The 22,302-nt window shown below is 34.5% G+C and overlaps 2 pseudogenes across 2 annotated transcripts in view; both read left to right on the top strand.

Annotated features, from left to right (window-relative positions):
• The first annotated feature begins 908 nt into the window (after positions 1-908).
• LOC308640684 (TNF receptor-associated factor 4-like) lies at positions 909-2,556 on the top strand (annotated as a pseudogene). Its single transcript has 2 exons — positions 909-1,658; positions 1,888-2,556. The product of its transcript is annotated as a TNF receptor-associated factor 4-like (transcript).
• A 1,731-nt stretch (positions 2,557-4,287) lies between these two features.
• Positions 4,288-22,302, top strand: part of LOC308640683 (ephrin type-A receptor 5-like) — a 107,246-nt pseudogene continuing 89,231 nt past the window's right edge. Inside the window, exons 1-3 of the transcript in view lie at positions 4,288-4,322; positions 16,294-16,324; positions 16,500-16,634. The product of the transcript in view is annotated as an ephrin type-A receptor 5-like (transcript). The remainder of the gene's footprint in view (positions 4,323-16,293; positions 16,325-16,499; positions 16,635-22,302) is intronic.

The raw sequence follows: 22,302 nt of genomic DNA, 5'->3' as shown, positions 1-22,302 counted from the left end.
AAAAAAATATAGCAAAACCAAACATAAGTGGGCAAAAAGCTGAAGCTTATCATTTTGGTACTCAAATGCCCAAGATATAAACAGTAGCTTCTATTTAAAGCTTCTTTTTTGATGTGTTCCCATTCTTCCTGGAATACTTTTCACTTTCTCACAAAACAAGATGTTTCAAGCACATCATTTATTTTCTTGTTCCAGACCTGTAATTAGCCATTTATCCTAGAAGCTCTGTTCTCTGTTAGAGGAGAAATGTCTGACCAGTATTTGTGATGGTTGTCATTATTGCATTTGGGATTTGGGGTTTTCTTGTTAAAAACAATTATATATATATATATATATATATATATATATATATATATATATATATATATATATATATATAAAACATAAAAATGTGTATATTTTTTCTTCTTAATACTTTTTAGTTGCTATTGGCCCTTTATTTTCTTTATTGATGTATGGTACTGATAATCAAACCCATTGCCTCATACATGCTAGGCAAATGGTCTGCCATTGAGCCATAACCACAGCCCCAAGTGTGCATATTTCATATAGAAAACATGCAGGAAGAATCTTTTGTATATATCCTGCTTTTGCCTGCATATATTTATATATAAAATGATTTATACTGATATGTTACATATACAATTGTAAAGAATATTTATTATAGAATTTTCTTATGAATTAGAAATAGTCCAAATACTCTTTTAAGAATTCTGGTTTTTTTTTTATCTGTAAAATAATGTAGTATGCAATCATTTTTTAAATGAAGAGAGATTTATAGAGTATGTATTTTTCAAATATAAAGCATATTTAAAGCTTCGGCTGGGGCTGCCAGTTGATGGCACCCTGCAGGCTGTGGAGCTGCTGCTTGCCCAGCTCCACTTGCCTGTGCCCGCCACTCTCCTGCCATGCCTGGCTTGAACTACAAGTTCCTGGAGAAGCCCAAGCAGCAGCTGCTGTGCCCGCTGTGCAGGAAACCCCTGTGTGATCCTGTGCAGGTTTCTACATGTGGCCACCACTTATGCAACACCTGCCTGCTGGAGTTCCTCAGTGAAGGAGTCTTCAAATGCCCTGAGGACCAAGTTACCTTGGACTATTCCAAGATCTACCCAGACCCAGATCTGGAGATCCAGTTGCTAGGCCTGCCCATCCGCTGCATCCACAGTGAGGAGAGCTGCCGCTGGAGTGGGCCACTTCATCATTGACAGGGACACCTGAGTATCTGCAGCTTCAATGTAGTTCCCTGGCCCAATCGCTCTTCTGCCAAGCTGAGTCGCTGTGATCTGCCTGCACACTTGCAACACAACTGCCCCAAGCGGCACCTCAAGTGCGGGTTCTGTCGTTGTGACTTTAGTGAGGAAGCCTATGAGAGCCATGAGGGTATGTGCCCCCAAGAGAGTGTGTACTGTGACAACAAGTGTGGTGCCCACACTTTTGAGTGTCCCAAGCGCACCCAGCCTTGTACCTACTGCACAAAGGAATTTGTCTTTTACACCATCCAGAGTCACCAGTACCAGTGCCCAAGGCTGCCTATGCCCTGCCCTAACCAGTGTGGCGTGGGAACTGTGGCTCCGGAGGATCTGCCAAATCATCTGACAGACAGCAGTAGCATTGCCTTGGTACTATGCCCATTCAAAGACTCTGGTTGCTAGCACAGGGTGAGATGCCCCTTCTTTTAGTCAACCCCATCCTTAGCCCATGAAGTCCTAGATGAAGGATAAGTTTTCTGGCAGTTTAGTTCTTTGAGGTCCTTCCCCCTCCTGTTCAACTGCAGGTTCTTCCTAGCACCCTGTCTTCCTCATGCAGAGATGGGCGCCTGCTACCCCTGAGACTTCCCCTTTTGGTAACCGTCCTCCCTTTTCTCCTTTCCTGGGGCTTTGCCAAAAGTGCACTAAGCTGGCAATGGTGTGGCATGTCGTGGAGAGAGTGAAGCCACATCTAGCTATGATGTGTGCCCTAGTGAGCCGGCAGCGGCAAGAGCTGCAGAAGCTGCATCGAGAGCTGGAGGAACTATCAGTAGGCAGTGATTGTGTGCTCATTTGGAAGAATGGCAAATATGGGCAGAAGCTACAAGAGGCCAAGGCCAAGCCCATCCTTGAGTGCTTCAGCCCAGCCTTCTATACACGCAAGTATCATTACAAGCTACAGGTGTCTGCATTACTCAATGGTAATGGCAATGGTGAGGGCACACATCTCTCTCTGTACATTCATGTGCTACCAGGCACCTTTGACAATCTCCTTGAGTGGCCCTTTGCCCATCGTGTCACTTTCTCCCTGCTAGATCAGAGTGACCCAGGGCTTGCTAAGCCACAGCAGGTCATTTAGAATTTCCACCTTGACCCAAACTGGAAAAATTTCCAAAAGCCAGGCACTTGGCAAGACTCCTTGGATGAGAGTTACCTGGGCTTTGGATACCCCAAGTTAATCTCCCACCAGGATATCTGAAAGGGAAACTATGTGTAATGTGATGCAATCTTCATCCGTGTCTCTGTTGAACTAACCCAAAAGATCCTCAGCAGAGTGCAGAGCTGGCAGACTCAAGGAGAGAAGGGGTGATGGTTGGGTCATAATTTATCAGGCACTGGTTAAACCTGGAGAGTGGGCTGGACCCCCTTTCAGCTGCTTATGCTGCCTGGATTATTACCCTCTTCACCCCCTACCACTACCACCCTCAGGTGACTCCAATTGGTTCTTCAGCCCTGGCCCCTGCTGGGTTATCAAGGTCTGGAAACAAATGATCCCAGGGCCTGTCTCCCCTCCTGGGCAAGGCAGGTATGCCTTGGTGCCGGCCACATTCTACCTGGACTGAGGTACCTTCTCGGGTGCTATGTTCCAAGAGCCATAGGGGGAGGTGTTGGGAAAGGGAGGGGTAGTTAAAAAAAATCTGTCTTGAGATTGATTTTTCTTTCCCCAGCTGTGTCCCTTCTGGTTATTTATTTCCTTAGCGCCAGGAAGGCACAACAGGGGAGCCCTGATTTTTAATAAATTCTGAATTGTATTTATTAACTTGGTTCCGGCCTGTCTCCTCCGAGTTAGTTAAGGCCCTGGGAGGTTGGGGCTAAGTATGCAAAGGACCACTGAGAGAAGAAGTGCTGCCACTATGACCCCAAGATCAGCTGCCCTGCTGGGTCGCCTTCTGGTGGGCACCAGGGGGAACCACAGAAGGCTTTGGAAAAGACCTGTCACTGCCTCTTGATGGTTAAATGGGAAAGGTGCAGGATAAGGCTATAATCTTCAGTTCTTTACTCACCAAAAATCGAATGCTATGTCATAAGCAAGCCCCAGCCCCAGGCCTCTGGTACTGGGGATTGAACCCAGGGGCACTCTTTAGTAAGCTACATCCCCAATCCTTTTTTATTCAGAGACGTCTCAGTTGATGAGGCTGGCTTTGAACTGTGATCCTCTGCCTCCTGTGTTGTATCATCAAGCCTGGCTCCTGCTGACAACTGCCATTCATTTAGTACTTTCTGATTACAGACACTGCCAAGAACTTTATACAAAATATTTCTTTCCATATAGCAGTCAAGTTAAATTAACTTTTACATCATAGTGGAAGGACCTGTCTTAAGTGGTCATGGACCATATTGAAGTTAATGAGACAATACATGTTCCTGACACTTATTCTAAGTTCTTAACAAATATTAACCTAACTGAAGCAATCCTACACCTGGGGACTGAATGGGGGGGTCTTTAAGATGTACAAGGCAAGCTAGTGTTGTGGCTCAGTGGTAGAGCGCTTGTGTGAGACACTGGGTGTAGAGCACTTGTGTGAGACACTGGATTTAATCCTCAGCAACATAAAGAAAACAAAGGCCTACAACTAAAAGGAGAGAAAAGAGAAAGAGATACAAGGCACTTGAACTTTTTTGTCCATCCTTCATATAGGCCTCAGTGGCCACCTGCAGTTACCCATACTTTACCATCAAGAAACATTAACGAAGTATCAGTACTCTTTCAATTAGTCTAGGACAGGGATGAATTTCTTTTTTTCCTATGGTGCTGGATATCCTTGTGCATGTTACTCATATGTTCTACTGAGCTACAACTCCAGCCCCAAGATTTTTTTTTAAACTCCAGAAATATCTGGAAATGTAGTTCAAATTCTGGCAATACACTTGGGCTTGCATTTGGCAAGTTTCTTAGCTACATGGGAATGAATTCTGATCAATTCTAGATTTTTTAAAAATGATTAAATGAACTAATCAGAAAAATAAAATGAAATAATACACTTGTGTGATAGCACATCTTAAGTTTATTTTGTTCTAATACTTCTAAAAACTTTCCAAGATGAAGAAAGAAGCTGCTTTACCTGGTTACCACAGGTAAAGGAAGTTAAGAAGAAAAGAAAATTAAGAAGAAAGGAAGTAATTTATGACCAATGGGATTTTGATAATTGGGTATGAAAACAGGGTAAAGAGGCCTCCTGCTTGTGAGGGAGTCAGGTTTCTCTGTACTGAGGTAATTGTAACTTCCCTCAATAACTGTGGGTCCTTAGTTAATCTCCCATTTTAGTTCATTTCTTCACTTATTTCATTCAAGTAAAGCTTGAATTTTCAGATTTGTTATCTTTATTGTACACAAATCCATCACAAAAGCTACACAGGCCATGGCTTTTCTTGGAGGTAATTTCTGTAGCTTCTATAGATTGTAGTTTAGCCAAGAGCAGGTGATGTGAAAACCTTGGATTTCAGTCCAAGAATACTCTCTCCTCACTTTATTCTCTGTAAAAGGAAACATCATTGCTGTTAACTTTGGCTAACTAATGTAGGGGAAGCTCATAACTAGCTGTAATTGTGTCCACCTATTGGGAGAATAGAGTTGAACTGAGCTGGCCAGATTGATTCACAGGCCCTGATTCATGCTTCTGGTTGATAGTGTCAGTTACTACTGAAGTCCAGAAATTAACTGCCCACAGATGGAAGGTTTATGTTACTTAAAAAAAAATGGAGAAAAAAATGTGGGTCTGCCCCAATGCCAAATATCAATTACTCTTTTCATCAAGAGCTCTGTTTATAATATCAGACACAACTGTATTTTATGCGTTTCAGCACTGTTACTTACATGAATTATCCTGCAGAATACCCATAAAATCTTATCAGGTATCTAAAGAAATTTATTTTTAAAATATTTTATTTGTAAATGGATGCAATAACTTTATTTTGTTTATTTATGTTTATGTGGTGCTGAGAATCAAACCCATTGCCCCACACATGTGACACAAGCATTCTACTGAGAGGGAGTGCTCTGAATGACCACACCTTCCATTATTGAAGCACAAGGCTCTGACCAGTCAATACAATTCTTGTTGACTTGGGCATTCTCCCAGCTCTGATAGCAAGGTTGGTCTTCAGGTGTAGTTATAACCAAGGGCATTGAGCTACACTCAACTATTCCTTTGTAACCCTCCCCCTTCCTTCATTTGAATGGCTTCTTCCCAATAAAAGCGTTCAGCACATACTCCTCTCTCTCTATCCATGGACCCCATAAGTCCATCACAGGACCCAAAGAAAAATGTATTTCTCTGTGTCTGTGTGGTTATTTCATGCAGCCCAGTTCACCTGGAGTCACCTTGAGTGCTTAGTCCTTAGACCTTACAATTGGTGGTACATACTGGGTCTCCAGGGTAAATTTTAGAAATTTAATGAGTTTGAAATCTCTTCAGAAGTTAAGTGCACATAAGATTTCAGAATATTTTGGACAGAATTGTAGAAAGTAAGTAATTAGAAGGAAAATCTCTGATATTAAACTTTTTTAATATCTGGGAATATTTTACCTTTAGAAAGATAAATTTTTTTTCAATTTTAGAGACTCTAAAAAATTTAAAGTATTATTAAGATTATTAATGGGATATGTGGTTAAGTTCAGTCCTCTCCTATTAGAAAATCACTTTTATGGATTGTTTTTCTGAATCTTTATATTTAAAAAAAAAATTGGTAAATATTTTGGGGTGTTTATATACTAAAAATCTGTGCTTTCAGCGTGTAATAGGAAAAAAGTATTATTATTATTTATGGTGAGACTTGTAAGAAAGATTTTCTACTTCTAGAGAGGGAATTTATTTATTTTTTATTTTTTTAGTTATTTTTTACTGTTTTATAAAGGTGCTCTAACAATTTATATTAAACCTTTTCAGCACATTCTTCTCCTACCCTATCAGAATGCTGTAACTCAGCCTCTGTGGACAAAGGAATTTAGCTGCATTTCCTATGGGGTCTGAAACCAGACCCACCACCAGCAATGCTTTTAATCATTAAACAGCCTGGCCTGATATCCAAATGCAAACTATCCTAACATCTGATAGTAACACTGGCATCTGCCATTAAAACTCACTTTTAAAGTGCCCATGTGCTGCAAGGAAAAATACAAGACCAAGAGAGCACACACTACAAGCACAGGTGATAAAGACAAAGCAAGCCACTGCACACTGGTCAGATAAACACAAACAAATCAAATGGAATGAAACCCGCTCTGGGAGCCTTTTCCCCAGACAATGGGCACCCAGCTCCAAGCTGTATCCATCACCATGGTAACAGCAGAAAGCCGGACTAGCCAATTAGTCTTCCTTGCCTCTGCTTCCACATTTTTGAGGGCTTCCCATTGGACCTTCCCCTGTCACTCAACCAGGACATCTGATCTTGCCTCCAGTCACTAACATGTACTTTCAGTTTCACACAGACCTGCTACTGAAACTACATACAGCTTATATTTTTATGACGTTCCACCTGTAAATGCTAAGAGAAGGCATCCTTTTTAGGCAAAATCTAATTCCACAGGTTTCTACATTGCAGCCCTAAGCCTGACTTGCTCTCAAGACTAAATAACTTGATTTTTTTATCCCTCAACAGCTTCCTTTATGATCTTTCATTTTCCTGTATATAGTTGTGTAACTAAAAATATTTCTATTGATGAGAGGTATCAAACATATGCTTCTTTGTATTTTACTTTCAATTTTGGAGGTTAAAAGAAAGTATTTGTTCACCACAAGAAACAAAGGCAGCAATGGCCCTGTGATGAGCAAAAAAATCTATTCTCATCACTGACTATCTTAATTAGAAGAAATAAGTAAATGTATACACAAATATCTTATTATGTGATGTCACAAATATATAAAAAAGTGCACTATTAACCCAAGAAAAATTGAAATGGACTCAAATATATTAAGAAACATGTGGTAAAAAAAAGTTAATACAATTATATATTATGCCCTTATTCTCAATACGTATTTTTTGAGGTATTTGGATAACCAATAGTTTCTAATCCAGAAAATAATTTGCATATGTGTCTAATTATTCAGTTAATATATATTTATCTAATCATTTTTCTTAAACAGGAAATATATATATATATATATATATATATATACACACACACACACACACATATATGTCTGTATATATATGTATATCTGATTATATATAATATCTATATATGTATGTATATCTGATATATATATATATATATATATATATATATATATATATATATATATCATGTTCTCTTTGTAGAATTAGAAATATTTAAAATAAATATATCTTACTATAAACTTACTTTCAAGGGATAATCAAGTGATTTTTTTAAAGAGAGAGACAGAGAGAGAGAGAGAGAGAGAGAGAGAGAGAGAGAGAATTTTTTTTAATATTTATTTTTTTTTTAGTTATTGGCGGTCACAACATCTTTGTATGTGGTGCTGAGGATCGATCCCGGGCCGCAGGCATGCCAGGCGAGCGCGCTACCGCTTGAGCCACATCCCCAGCCCAATCAAGTGATTTTTAATTCTCAAATTATTGTACAAATTTTATAAGATGAAAAACAAATATAATTATGCCTAGAAAAATATCTAAGGGCTTTAACTATATTTTAATTAAAATTTAATTTTAAATTTTTTTTCTCTTTATCAATGTACAATAATTTGTTTAGATTCTAAGATTTTCAGAAATCATTCCACAGTATAACCAGTAAGAATTCTAAAAGACAAAGAAGATACTTCCACAGAGAAGATACAAACTTTGGAGGTTGTAAGAAGAAGAAATCATCTTTGATTAAAACAAGATTTTATATTCTAAATTTTAATAATAAAATTATTCCCCCAATTAGAAAAATCTATGTCATTATCTCTGCAGATTATATAGAAGGTTAAAACAATTGAGAAATATATTTGCATATAACTGGGATGATTATAAAAATATAAACTGATTAATTCAAGGATATATCAGGTTATTTCCCTGATTTTATTATGCTGATATAAGCTAAGACTTTTTTTCATGTTTTGACATGATAAAGACCTATTAAAATATTGTTTATTTTCTTTAAGAAAGGTCTTTATTGCCTAATGAATCTTACTGTTTAAGACATGGGTTAATTTTAATAAATAAATTCATGTCCTTGATTAAACTCTAAATATAGTAAATGACTGACTTAGATTTCAGTTTTGAAAATTCTCCTTGAAGATTAATTTGATTAATTAAAAGTCACTGCTGATTCTTGCATATTACCTCTGGTTTTCTGATATTGTAAGATATGGGAGAACCTTTTATTAAGACTGATGCTCTCCAAATTAAAGACCTATATTGCTTTATTCAATAAAAATTGCAAACTTTGTTGGAAATTCATTAGTATTATATAAGTTCTCTGACAGTCCCTATTATCCATACAAATATGGTAGTATGAATATACTATTTCCTACACTAGGAAGTTACCTTAATCATATTTTCTAGAAGACAATTAAGATACACCTATTCAAAGGATAATATTCTAAGAGATAAAGATATTTTGAAACCTTCTCTCAAACAAAGATTGTGGGTTCCTTTTAAATTGCCTAATTACATATAATATCAAAATAAATAATCTATTATATATACAAAAATTACAGTAATTAATAAAAATGTCTCATCTTCATAACTAGCCTCAATTACTGTTAACAGAGAAGGCTACTAGAAAAATTGCTTACTGGAAACTAAAATTGAAGGAAACCTCTCAAACTTAATATAGACCAAAAGAAACTGAAAGAGACTTTCAAAAAACCCAAACTCATATACTGTTTCTTTCAAAGTTTATGTCAGATGTCTAACATTATCTAAAGAGATATTATTCTATTACTTAACTAAACTTTAAAATAAATGATCATCTCAAAAAGGGTTTTAAAAAAGATTTTTCTTAACCATATCCCAGTAACACAAAATTGGGACAAATCTGACAGTCTGGAGAACAGAGATTTCCCTGGAACATATTGGTATTCAAGAGAAAAAGAAAATGCCTTAAAAACCCCATAATTTATTAACCCTTTAAAAATGTTACTGTTTTCATAGAGAGACTTAAAGAGACAATACAGCACCTTCAACATATAAGGGGCCACCCATTTTCAAAAAAAAAAAAAAAGTGTTTACCATCCAGTTAGCCCTAAACATTACAAGATATTTACACAGGTTAACATAATTCTAGTGAACTTTAAATATTACACCATAATTAAATGAAGCCTAAACAAATAAAAAGAAAGTCAATCATATGGATAAAAAAAATTAAAATGCTAATCTTACGCCCAGAAAAATAAGCTTCCTAATCAAAAAATGTTGTCTTCTTTTATGGTAAAAACAAATTTTAGAGACCTCTAAACATTGAAACAGGGACTTATTTAAAAACGCTGTCAACAGTTTTTCACTGAAAAGAAAATAAACCTAAAAACAGTTACCCCTCAAATATTAAACAGACAGCCGATAATAAATCAGCTCAACAGCCAATAACTGATCTCAATAAGAAATCTAACATGGTGAATATTTTCTCAACCTTAATAGTATGATATACTACACTGAATACTTGATATTTTAAAAATTTTTAAGGCCACAAATTATAAATAATTATTGAAGCTAATTTTGCTACATTAAGTATAGTAAATTAACATACTTACATAACTGTTTATTTATAAACGAATTGATTTAACAAGAATCTCTCATTGCTATTTCAATGCCATAAAATTCTAATTAAATCACTTTCTAAAACAATACTATTTCCTTATTTATTACCCATTGATATTTAAGATACTAAAACCCCCTACTTACTAAGTTTCATAATAATAATGACAGTTTTTCATGAATTTATAGACAAAAGATTACTCATTTTTCTAAATCATTTTTATTAATTGTATTAATTTATTATCACAGTATATATAATATATATTATTTATATATAAATAGTAAATTTATATATATTCTCTAGGTTTATTTAACATATGTATTTCCTATTTTGATAGATGTTTATATAATTTCTCATGCTCCGAATAAAGACCACTGCTTCTAAGTTAAAAACTCTGTCACAATCAACATTCCAAATTAAGATAATTATTTGAGTTAATCTAGAGCTAATTTCAAAATACACATTTTTATATACAACTTATTATATTATTTACTTTTGATAATTCTGTTGAAGTCAAAATAAAGTTATACATTTAGTAAAACCTAAATATCTATTTATCATGGTCCATTTAAATAACTTTTGTCAAAATCCAGGATCAACTACAGATGGTAAATCTTTTCTTATTATTTAAATACGTGTAATACTATCTATATCTAATCTAATGATACTATAGCTGACACCAGGCCTTTTCTCAATTTTATTAAGTGAGGAAAAGGGGAAAAACAGAACCCCATAGGACACACTAAATCTTACAAATATTACAAAAATTTTTAAATTGTGATTCTGAGAGTCTTACTGTACTGAACATGAATCAGTAAATTAATCAGATTTCAAAAAGTAGAATTTGACCCACTAATTGTGATAATGACTGAAAAACCTGACACAGAAAATTGAATCTCCCAAGTGAAGATTTTATAGATATGCAGCTTCATGTATTGGTCAATAAAGTAAAATTATGAACATGTTCTATGGACTTATTTCTCATATTCACCTTTAATATGCATTGCAGAGCGGATTCAAAAGCTTTCCCACATTACTAGATTAATTGTACTTACTCTAGTGGTCAGTTATTTGTATATATTGATTATATTACCAACAGGATATCTAGGAGTATCTTTTGAGAAAAAGATAACATATAAGAAATCTAAGACAGTTAATTATGTTGGTTCTTAGAAATTAATTATCTGAAAAAAATGTCAAAATAGAAAGATTATTGAAATAGTACTTTCTTATGCAAGCCAATTATTTTCATAATATATCCACCAAAGTATTGTTGCAATATCTATTGTTCATTCTACAAAAGAAATTGGCACCACTCCTCAGTGAATAGATTTTTCAATGTCTTGCCAGTATGACATATGTTGCCTAGAAATACTGGGTATATTTTTGACTTGTCTCCCAGAATTGAAAAAGATGACTATACAAGGATGCCATGATGCTGGAAGTTTATTGGTCATACCCTCACCCTCAGAAATATGGCACCAAAAAAATGATGTTTTGTTGTTTGACTTCTACCTTCAGAACATTTATATTACTGACAGAACAAATAAATTCCTTAAATGTGAGAATTAATAGAAAGAAAGATGGATATCCTGTAGCCTGTAAGAATACAACTTAACTTATTTTACCACTAGTTATTGCCAACTAATATTTCAGAGATATAATATGCTGAAGTTAATTTTCAGGCTTTGAAAGAGGTCCATGCCAATAAACAAGACCCAGGCAAACTCTGAATCTGATTTCATAATCCTTGAAGTAACTATTTATACATACTATTCCTTGCCATTAAAATAGAGCTTTTGTGGCTATGTTTTAAAACTTAGAAAAAGTGAATTTTCTTAATATTTGACTCAAATTACTTCCAAGAGTCTTCATAGTCAGATAGTTATGATGGAAGGATTCAAATTAAGTTAAAATGCTCTAGAAGCCACTGTGATAAGTAATGTGAATGAGCCCTCTGCTCTATGGCTTGTGGAAAGTAATTAATGGCATGGTAAATAAAAAGGTCCATTTTTAGTATGGCCAAATGCAATGCTTAAAAATGAAATTGGGAAAAAAATAAAAAAATCATCTGATGTGTGTTTGGCAGAATAATAATAATACCCTGGATCTTCCAAGTTGATTATGTTCTTGAAATGTTATGTTTGCTACTAATTCCTTTCATGTTTCAACAGTAGGTCATCATGTTCTTGGATAAAAATCCAGTGACTGAAAGATATAATTCAACAGTTGACTTTTTAATTTATATTAAGAAAGGGTGAATAAGTGGAAAGCCACTCTGAGTGACCACACATTCCATCCCTGAAGCACAAGGCTCTGACAAGTCACACATCTCTTGGTGATTTGGGAGTTCTCCCAGCTTAGATAGCATGACAGGTCTACATGTGTAGTCATAAGCCATGGGGTTTAGTTACACTCACCTGTTTGTTTGTAATCCTACCCTTTTCCTCATTTCAATGGCTTCTTCCCAATAAAAGGGTTCAGGACATGCTCCTTTCTTTATTTCCACAGACCATCTTAGGTCAGAGGTGTCATCACAGGACCCCCCCCCCCAAAAAGGTATTTCTCTATCTCTGTGTGGTTATTTCATGCAGTACAGTTTACTTGGAGTGATGTTGAGTATTTATTCATAAGACATGCCACTCTACCACTGAGCTACAACCCCAGCCAAGCACTATCATTTTATAAGCTACATGGTGCATTATTTTTTTGGTTTCAACAATTGAACCCAGAAGTATTAAACACTGAGTAACATCCTCAGACAGTTTTAATATACACAGAATGTTTGACTAATTTGCTAAGTTGCTGAAGTTGGCTTTAATATTATGATTCTCCTGCCTTGGCCTCTCAAGACACCAAATTATAGACATGCACCACCATGCCTCGATTTGATATGGACATTCTAAAAAGCCATTTCAGATCATTTTCTCATTAGTATGAAAGTAGTAAAATTACATTGGAACTAACATTCCCAGTATTTAAGGAAGGAGTGGCTTTTGTACAGGAAGATAACTTGTCACTAATGTTTGAGTTAAAGTTGAATCAATTTTCTTGAGTATTTACCTATAAGGTATTTTGTTTACAATTCTGTATAAAGAGATTGAAAATTTTGACAATGTTTTTGGTAGGAGAGTGTGAGAAACAAACTCAAGTACTCATAAGAGACAAAATATATATCATTAAATGAGGCTTTTACTGATAATATTGTAAGATTCAGTGCCTAGGTGAACAGGCAGAACCAATGAGAATTTCCTTCACTAGTTCACAAGGTCTTTCCTCTTATTCTCATTGGTGAGTATGTGAGATGTACAGTCTTCCTGAACATTGCCTAACTTTAACTGTCTCTATTGGGTTCTTTAAATAAATGTCCCCTTAGTTGTCCTTCCTCACTTATTGTGTTGTGGAGAGAAGATCTTCACTGATGATCAGTTTTGGTGAAGCAAGACCATTTTCACTCACTTCCTGTCTGACACACTCAGGTGTTACCTGCTGGTAACCCTTTGTTCTGTTTCTTCTTTTCTGATATTTGTATATCCTCAGTGTGATTTGACAATTAAAACTAAAATATTGTATTTTGAAAATGGACTACTCGACTTTCTATTTCTCACAAAAGGTTCACCAAAACCTCATAGGGAAATAAAAACAGAATTGTGGTGGGTCATTACTTTTTAGAATGAAGGCATCTGTGTCACTGAGTGAGGGTCATCCAGGCATAGCTCATAGCTGAGGTATGAGAACCCTCAGTGTTTTCTGTTTGTTTTTATAGACAGACATTATTTTTCTCAAATAAGGTTACATTTACAGGACAATTTAGCATATAGAGAAGAGTTCCCATATGCCTCCTCTACACACAGATTTTATATTATTTACATCTTGCATATTCATTTTAGATTCGTTATCATTAGAGAACAAATATAATGCCAACCAAGTCTAATTGGACTAGTTGTTATTTATTTCTGAAGCAACTGATAAAATATACTGTTGAATGTCCACCTTTATGCTCTATTATTAACAGTGTCAGAATGTGAAAGTTTTCTGTTCTTCATCTCTTCACTGTCTTATTGCCCCTGAATCTGTGGAACCATTAATACTTTATTGTCTATTTTTTAGCTTTTTTCAGAGTGTCACATAGTTGAAGTCACACAGGTATGTCATTTAAAACCAGCTCTTCCTTAAGGAGTATGCATTAAATATGCCTCTGTATCCTCTCATATTGTTGGGCCATTGATTTTGTAATGTGAACAACACACCATTTGATGGAAATAACACTTTTTAATTAAAAACATGTAAGTGCTTACTGAAAGATATCTTGTTTGCTTCCTGTTCTGGACAACTATGAATGAAGAAAGTATGAATATTTTTATTTTTGTGTAAACATGGAATGAAACTCAGAAACTCATGCACACTAGGGAAGTGCAGTACCACCTAGCTGTATCCACAAGTTAAGACCTTATAAAAATGTGCTTGCAGGTTTTCATGTAGGCATTAGATCTAAACTCCATTAGATAAATATCACAAATGTGGTTGTGACAATTGTGGTTAAGACTGTGTTTAGCTTTGTAAGAAAATGCCCAACTCTTCCAAAGTGGCTGTACAATTTTGTTATCCTGCTAGCAATCAATGAGAGTTCCTAGTGAACCTCCACTTACACAAAACTGTTGGTATTGTCAGATTTTTGGATTTACCCAGGCCTGTAGATGTGAGTAATTTCTAGTTATAGTAATCCAGCTCTACAAGAGGCTGAGAAAAGAGGATGGCAAGTTCAAAGCCAGTCTCAGCAAAAGTGAGGTGCTGAGCAACTCAGTGAGACCATGTCTCTAAACAAAATACAAAACACAGATGGGGATATGGCAGATGTGGATATGGCTCAGTGATTTAGGGCTCCTGAGTTCAATCTCCTGTAAAAAAAAAAAAAGCATTATCTGAATTCTAGGTTCCCCATGATGAAGCAGTATCTTCAATGTGGCCTTGGTCTTCATGCTGTGAACCATGCAGCTTGACATCCTATTACATAGAATGTTAAAAAGAAAAAAAAAGGCAGGAGTACATACAGAAAACAAACACAGTAAAATATGTTTTACATTCTATGTTAATTTATTATTATTATTATTATTATTATTATTTATTATTATTATTATGTTATTTTTGGACTTCTTTTACATTTATCATAGCAGCTAATACTTATTGACTATTTATATGCCAGACATTGATTTTAGTGAGTAAATAATTTAATTCTCATTTTCCTCACATTATCCTTATTTAGTGGTAGAATTATGATCATCATTTTATGAACAAAACATTTGAGGTCCAGGCTTGTAAAATAATTCACTCAAGGTTTTAAAGCTACTAAATGGCAGAGACAGAATCAGATCCCAGACAATCCATGTCTAGTACAAATGTCCTGATTATTATACTCTTCTCCACTTTTGAAATGTACAAGTGATAGTAATTAAAGCATTCATACTAATCACCATACTAGCTAACTTTGCAATATGCCAGCTAATCACTGCATATCACTGAAGACAATAGTATGACTCAGAGATATGTTTGTCCCTTCTTAATAGGAGAAAGAACTGGGAGTACTCAAATCACATGTCACATAATCTGCATGTTTCACAACATGAACATGAGGACCAAGCCCACATTGAAGATACTGCTTCATCATAGGGAACGTAGGACTCAGATAATCTTTTTATTTTTATTTTTATTTTTTAGTATAGAAGATTGAATTCAGGAGCACTGGACCACTTAGCCAGATCCCCATCCCTGTTTTGAATTTTGTTTAGAGAGAGAGTCTCATTGAGTTGCTTAGCACTTCACTTTTGCTGAGACTGGATTTGAACTTGCCATTCTCCTGTCTAAACCTCTCAAGCATCTGAATTACAGGCAAAAACCACCATGCCTGGCTCATATAATGTTTTATTAATCTCTCTGTCAAAATGCAGTTTCTATATATTTATTTTGAACCTGTCAATAGGTACCCAGAGTGCCCAAGAATCCACTCCCCCCCTCTTGTCTTTGGTTTTCTCATCTATAAAACTGAGCAAACCAGATAATAACTCTCTTATTGCAATAGGGTCGTTTTTCTAATTTTTTGTTGTTCTTGCTTGGTTCATATAGTTGTATATAATGGTGGAATATGTTGTTATATATTCTTACATGCACACAGTATAACAATATAATTTAGCAAATATTATTCCACAGCACTTCCCTCTTCCCTCCATCTCCCCATGTCTTTAATGTACTGTTCTTTGCCAAGGGGGAGTCTATGGCTATAGGTAGTATTATCTAAAACTCTAAGATCACAATACAGAAAATATGTATTGGTAAAGTATACCCCTGTCTCACTACAGCTTGCATTAACCATTATCTTGTCCTATATCATAGGATCAAAAACATCAGCAGCATTGATGCACAGGTAAGTGTTTATTATTAAATCCCAGAACATTTGGACTTCTCTCTTATTCAGGGATAAACCTTTTGTATCTATGAGAGTACACAACACTTGTAGCTGTGGGTCTTTGGTAGAACTTTGTATGATCCCCTTTTCCCCTTCCTAACGGCTCTGTGAGAAACCATACCCTGTCTTATAGTCTTACCTCAGGTCCCTGCTCATCTGCCAGCTGCATGGGCTCTCTTGTCCAGTGAGGATGTTCATGGAACAGGATAAAGGAGAGTGTGGCTACAGAGTCATTAATCATGTACTCCGGGAACTAAGCTTGAAGCAGGTCTGATTTTAGTGCACAGTTACCATGTATATAGATTCGGGCAGAAGCTAAGCAGATAATAGGCAGTCACCAATAAAATTTCTGGCTAACTGACCTTGCAGAGACCAACTGAGAAGCAGGTCATAAAGGAAGTGTAGGGTCTGCAACACATGGCCTCACGCCCTGGGCTGTGTCTATGGGGTAAGCCATCTGCCACTCACACACCTTGCATGAGTGGAATGGCCTAACACTCAGACATCCTTAATGTATTCCATGTATGCATACTCTATGCACTTGTTCCAACAAATATTTAGTAATTTTATTTGAAAATTATTGTGTGGTGAATACACTTGATGTTTTGATTCATTGTGGTATATTCACACATAAAATTTGGGCAGATTCATTCAAGTGTTATTCCCTTTTCCTTTCTCTTATTCCTTCCCTTCAATATACTTCTTCTATTTTTCTGATCTTTTTCTCAATTTTGATTAAATTTCCTTTCCTTTTTTTCTCTGATAATCTCAAAAGGCATTGAGATTGTTCAAATTTAGTATAATATCTATGTGGTAGTGAAAAACATAATTTGTCATTACATGTAATAAAACTGTAAACATTTCAATGAACACAATATTATTAGTTTTTGTAAACACAAACTACATATTTTATTTGAAATGACTACTACTGCTAATATTATGTTAGCTAGGATTTTTAGTATGTGTGTCCCTGAGTTTATGAATTGCTATAAGAAGTGTTGAAATATGTTAAGTACTACAAAGTAATTTAAAGCTAGAACTGACAGTCTTTTAAATTCTTATTTCTTGTGCCTAAATTCTTATGCCTTGTGCATATTTATACTGAAAAAAAATCCATGCACAATATACTTTTAATATTATAAATTATTCTGATACTATAAGATAAAAATAATTTTATAAAATTTCACGTAAGGACTGAAGTTGTTGTTAAGTGGCAGTGCTTGCCTAGCATGTGTGAGAAGGTGGGTTTAATCCTCAGCACCACATACAAATTAATAAAATACAGATATTGTTTCCAACTACAACTAAAAATTTATTTTAAAAATTCAGGTAAATAACAATTCAAAGCATACCTATTTGCTGGTTTTGAGAGAGTAAAGTCAGACTTCAAAGTGCCTTTCTAGGACCTACCTAAGAGACTCCTCTCTCTCCACTTTCACTGAGATTTGGAGCTGGGGCTTCCAAAATGAGATTATATGAGACAGACAGCTTTGGCTTATCTCTCAGTAGACTGGTAATCTTGGTGTTGCATCTCAAGTCTGACAATACCTGTATTGCCATAGTTAGAGAGAATGTCCTCAAAGATAAAGAAAACCATTTCTTCCATTCTCAGACAATAGTAAATAAGCCCTCTCTGAAGGAAAACTTTTTTATGTCTAGCTATTGTTTTCCAAAGAAGAAGACTTGCATTTTGGAGGCAACCAATTATAGGAAACTGATTTTAGCCCACTAATGTGGATCCATAATGGGTAAATCCTGGCATAAAATAATAAAGTATTAAAAACTTCAAGGGTTATATATGAATAAAATAAACTGAAAAGACATATTTTCAGGTCTGTCTGTGAAAACATCTCACAGTAATCACATTCATATATCAGTGTATTTATCTTTCAGTGAAATTTGATTTATCAATACCTAAGTGGAGCCAATATCACAGTGACTTGGGAGGACTTGGCAGAAAAATTACAAGTAAAAAGCCAGCTTCATGAACTTAATGAGGCCCTAGTAATCTCATGAGGTCCTCTCTCTAAAGAAAATACAAAAAAATGCCTCATGGGTAAAAAGTCCTTGTATTCAATCCCAGGTATCAAAACAATCTCATTGGAAAAAAAGAAAATTTATAGAGTGAACTCAGACATCTCATGCTTCAAACAAAAGAAAGAAGTTAAGGCAAAAGTTAGTGAGGATTGTCAGAAAGAAAAAGATTAAAAAAGAGAGGAAGAAATCCCTAGACTAATGCAATAAATTCCCCTGGACTTTAAGGTAGGTTACAGATGACTTTCCTGAATGAGCCACTCTTTTCTTCATTGTGGGGTTTATTTCTTTCATAAATAACTGTGGTTACTCTAATTGTCCTCCATTTTATTACACACCTCATTCTCTGAAATCAGACTTGAATTATATGGGAATCTATCTTCATTTTTCAATGCAATGGTGCATGGAATGACACATCCCATCCTAGAGCTGGAAGCAAAGTTCTATATTTAGTGGAGATTCTAGCTTATCCAAGGGCACATGGTGTAAAAACTTTAGATGTCTTTTAAACAACACTCATTTTTATGTATAGTTAAAACATTAATTTTTTATTTGTCCTAAGTAGTTATACAGGACAGGAGGATGAATTTTGACATATTGTACAAAAATTTCTTTTTCCTCTGTCTGTCAATAGTGTAGGGTCTCACAAGTTGTGTAATCATTCCTAAGTATAGAGTAATAATGTCAGTCTCATTACACCATCTTTTCCATTCCTTTATTCACCTCTATTCCCCTTATTTCCCTCTGCACAACTCAAAGTTAACATTTAAGTTTTGATTGCAGTATTATCATTGATATATCCTTATTCATTTATTTATATGTGATGTTTAGAATTGAACCCAGTGCCTCACACATGCAAGGAAAGGCACTACCACTAATCACATTCACAGTCCTCCAACAAAATGGGTTTTTTTTGCATCTGTATATCCATTTGTCCAAGCACCATCAGTGATATGACTGTCCTCTAACCATCATGTATTCTTATATAATATTTATAGGCAACAGACACATGGGTTTAAATCTGGGTTATTTACTTTTATCATTAATCAATTTGTGTGTGTCCTTATGCCAGTACCACATTGTTATGATTTGTATAAATTTACAGTAATTTTGAACTTACAAAGTCTGAGTTATATTTATTTCAAATATATTTTATTTTTGCAATTTGTGTCCCTTTTCTGTTTAGTCTGAATTTGATGACCAACTCTCATATTTCTGCACAATTTAAAAAAATGTAGTTGGGATTTTTACAGAGTTAATTTTAGAGGTGTTATTTTGTTCAGCATTTCCCTCTTGTCAAACTAACTACATCATCTGTGAAAATGGAATATCTTCTTATATATTTTGAACTATTATTTAGAGGAATATTTTATATTTTTATGTATAAGCTTTTTTGTTTTGGGTTATTTTTTCTATGAATTTTATTTTTCATGCAAGTATAAATATTTTTAAACTTTTACAGTAAATTCTTCATTACTGTTATATAAATCAAATGATCTTTTCACTATTTATATTGTAATCTCTAATTTTGCTGAATTCATCATATTGGCTGTGGCAGTGATATTTTTGACCTACATTATTTGGCATCTTTTAATAAGGGATCATATTACCTGCAAACTGAGATAGTTTTACTTCCCTCTATCTAACTTGGTTGCTTGTTCCCCAAATAAATATTTCAATATTTATTGTCACTTCACTTGAGCCAACACTTGTTCTTTTACTGATATGCTACAAATAATTGAATGATTTTAACACACCTCTCTCACCAATGTATAGATATTCCATAAAAAGTAGATTAAAACAACTACAGAACTGAAAATAATACAATCAACAACTTAGACTTAACTGACATATATAGAATATTTCAACATGCTTCAAGTGAATATGCTTTCTTCTCAGCAGCACATGAGTCCTTCTCTAAAATAAACCATATAGTATGCCACAAAGCAACTCTTACCAAATACAAAAAAGTAGAGATACTATCATGCACTTTATCAGATCATAATGGAATGAAATTGGAAATCAATGACTAAATAAAAAATAAAAATTAATCCAACATCTGGGTACTAAACAATATGCTACTTAATGAACAATTGGTTGTAGAAGATATCAATAGGAGATTTAAAAAAATTCTTAGAGGTAAATGAGAAAATAGACACAACATATCAAAATATCTGGGACACTATGAAAGCAGTACTAAGAGGAAAGTTCATTGCATGGAGTTCATTCTTTAAGAAAAAGAAAAAGTCATCAAATAAATTTTCCTGCATTGCATCTCCAAGCTCTAGAAAAAAGAAGAACAAATCAACAGGAAAATCAGTAGAAAGCAAGAAATAATTAAAATTATAGCTGAAACCAATGAAATCAAAACAAAAAAAAACATTGAAAAAATTGATAACAAAAGTTGGTTCTTTAGAAAAATAAATAAAATTGACAGACCCTTAGCTACGCTAAAGAAGAGAAGGACAGACAAAACTCAAATTACCAGCATTTGTGATAAAAACGGTAATGTTAAAACAGACAGTAGAGAAATACAAAAGATAATTACAAAGTATTTTAAAACCTTATAATCCAATTAAATAGAAGATATTGAAGGCATTGACAAATTGCTTAGCTCATACAATTTACCCAGATTTAATCAGGAAGATATACAGAATTTAAACAAACTACTATAAAGCAATGAAATAGAAGATGCTATCAGAAGCCTACCAACCAAGAAAAGCCCTGAGCCAGATGAATACACAGCTGAGTTTGCCAAGACCTTTACAGGAACTACTACCAATACTATTCAATTTATTTCAGGAAATAAAATAAAAGAGAGCATTTCCAAACTTATGCTATGAGGCCAATATCACCCTGATTCCAAAACCAGGCAAAGACACACCAAAAATAAAAAAGAAAATCTTAGACTAATATTTATAATGAACATAGATGCAAAAATTCTCAATAAAATTCTGGAAAATCAAATACAAAAAATATCAAAAAAGATTGTGCACCATTATCAAGTGGGATTCATCCAAAAATGCAAGGTTGGTTCAACATAAGGAAATCAATAAATGTAATTTATCACATCAAGACTTAAATATAAGAATTATATGATCATCTTAATAGATGCAGAAAAAGCATTTGACAAAATACAGCACCCCTTTATGTTCCAGACACTAGAAAAACTAATAATAACAGGAATATATCTAAACATGATAAATGCTATCAAAGATAAGCCCCAGGTCAACATCATTCTAAATGGAAAAAAATTGAAGGCATTCACTCTAAAAAATGGAACAAGACAGGAATGCTCTCTTTCATCACTTCTATTTAACATAGTTCTTGAAACACTGGCCAGAGCAATTAGAAAGACTAAAGAAATTAAAGTGATACTTATGGGGAAAGAAGAACTTAAATTAGCACTCTTTGCTGATGATACAATTCTATACCTAAAATAACCAGGAAGCTCCACCAGAACAAATTCTAGACCTACTAAGTGAATTTAGCAAAGTAACAGGATAGAAAATCAACACCCATAAGTCAAAGGCATTTCTGTATATCAGTGACAAATCTTTAGAGAGGGAAATGAGGAAAACTACCCCATTCACAAGAGTCACAAAAAAGAAGTAGTTGGGAATCAACATAATGAAAGAGGTAAAAGATCTATAAAATAAAGATGACAAAACCCTAAAGAAAGAAATTAAAGAAGACCTTAGAAGATAGAATAATCTGCATTGTCCTTGGATAGGCAGAATTAATATTATCAAAATGACCACACTACAAAAAGCACTATACAAATTTTATGCAATTATGATAAAAATCCCAATGGCATTTCTAATATAAATAGAAAAAGCAATCATGAAACTTATCTGGAAAAATAAGGGACCCATAATATCTAAAGCAATCTTTACCAGGAA

The sequence above is a fragment of the Spermophilus citellus genome (assembly GCF_964194105.1).
Source record: "Spermophilus citellus genome assembly, contig: SCAFFOLD_102, whole genome shotgun sequence".
Taxonomy (NCBI): Eukaryota; Metazoa; Chordata; class Mammalia; order Rodentia; family Sciuridae; genus Spermophilus; species Spermophilus citellus.
Note: the sequence above shows the minus strand (reverse complement) of the source record. Positions and strands in the feature narration are given on the sequence as shown.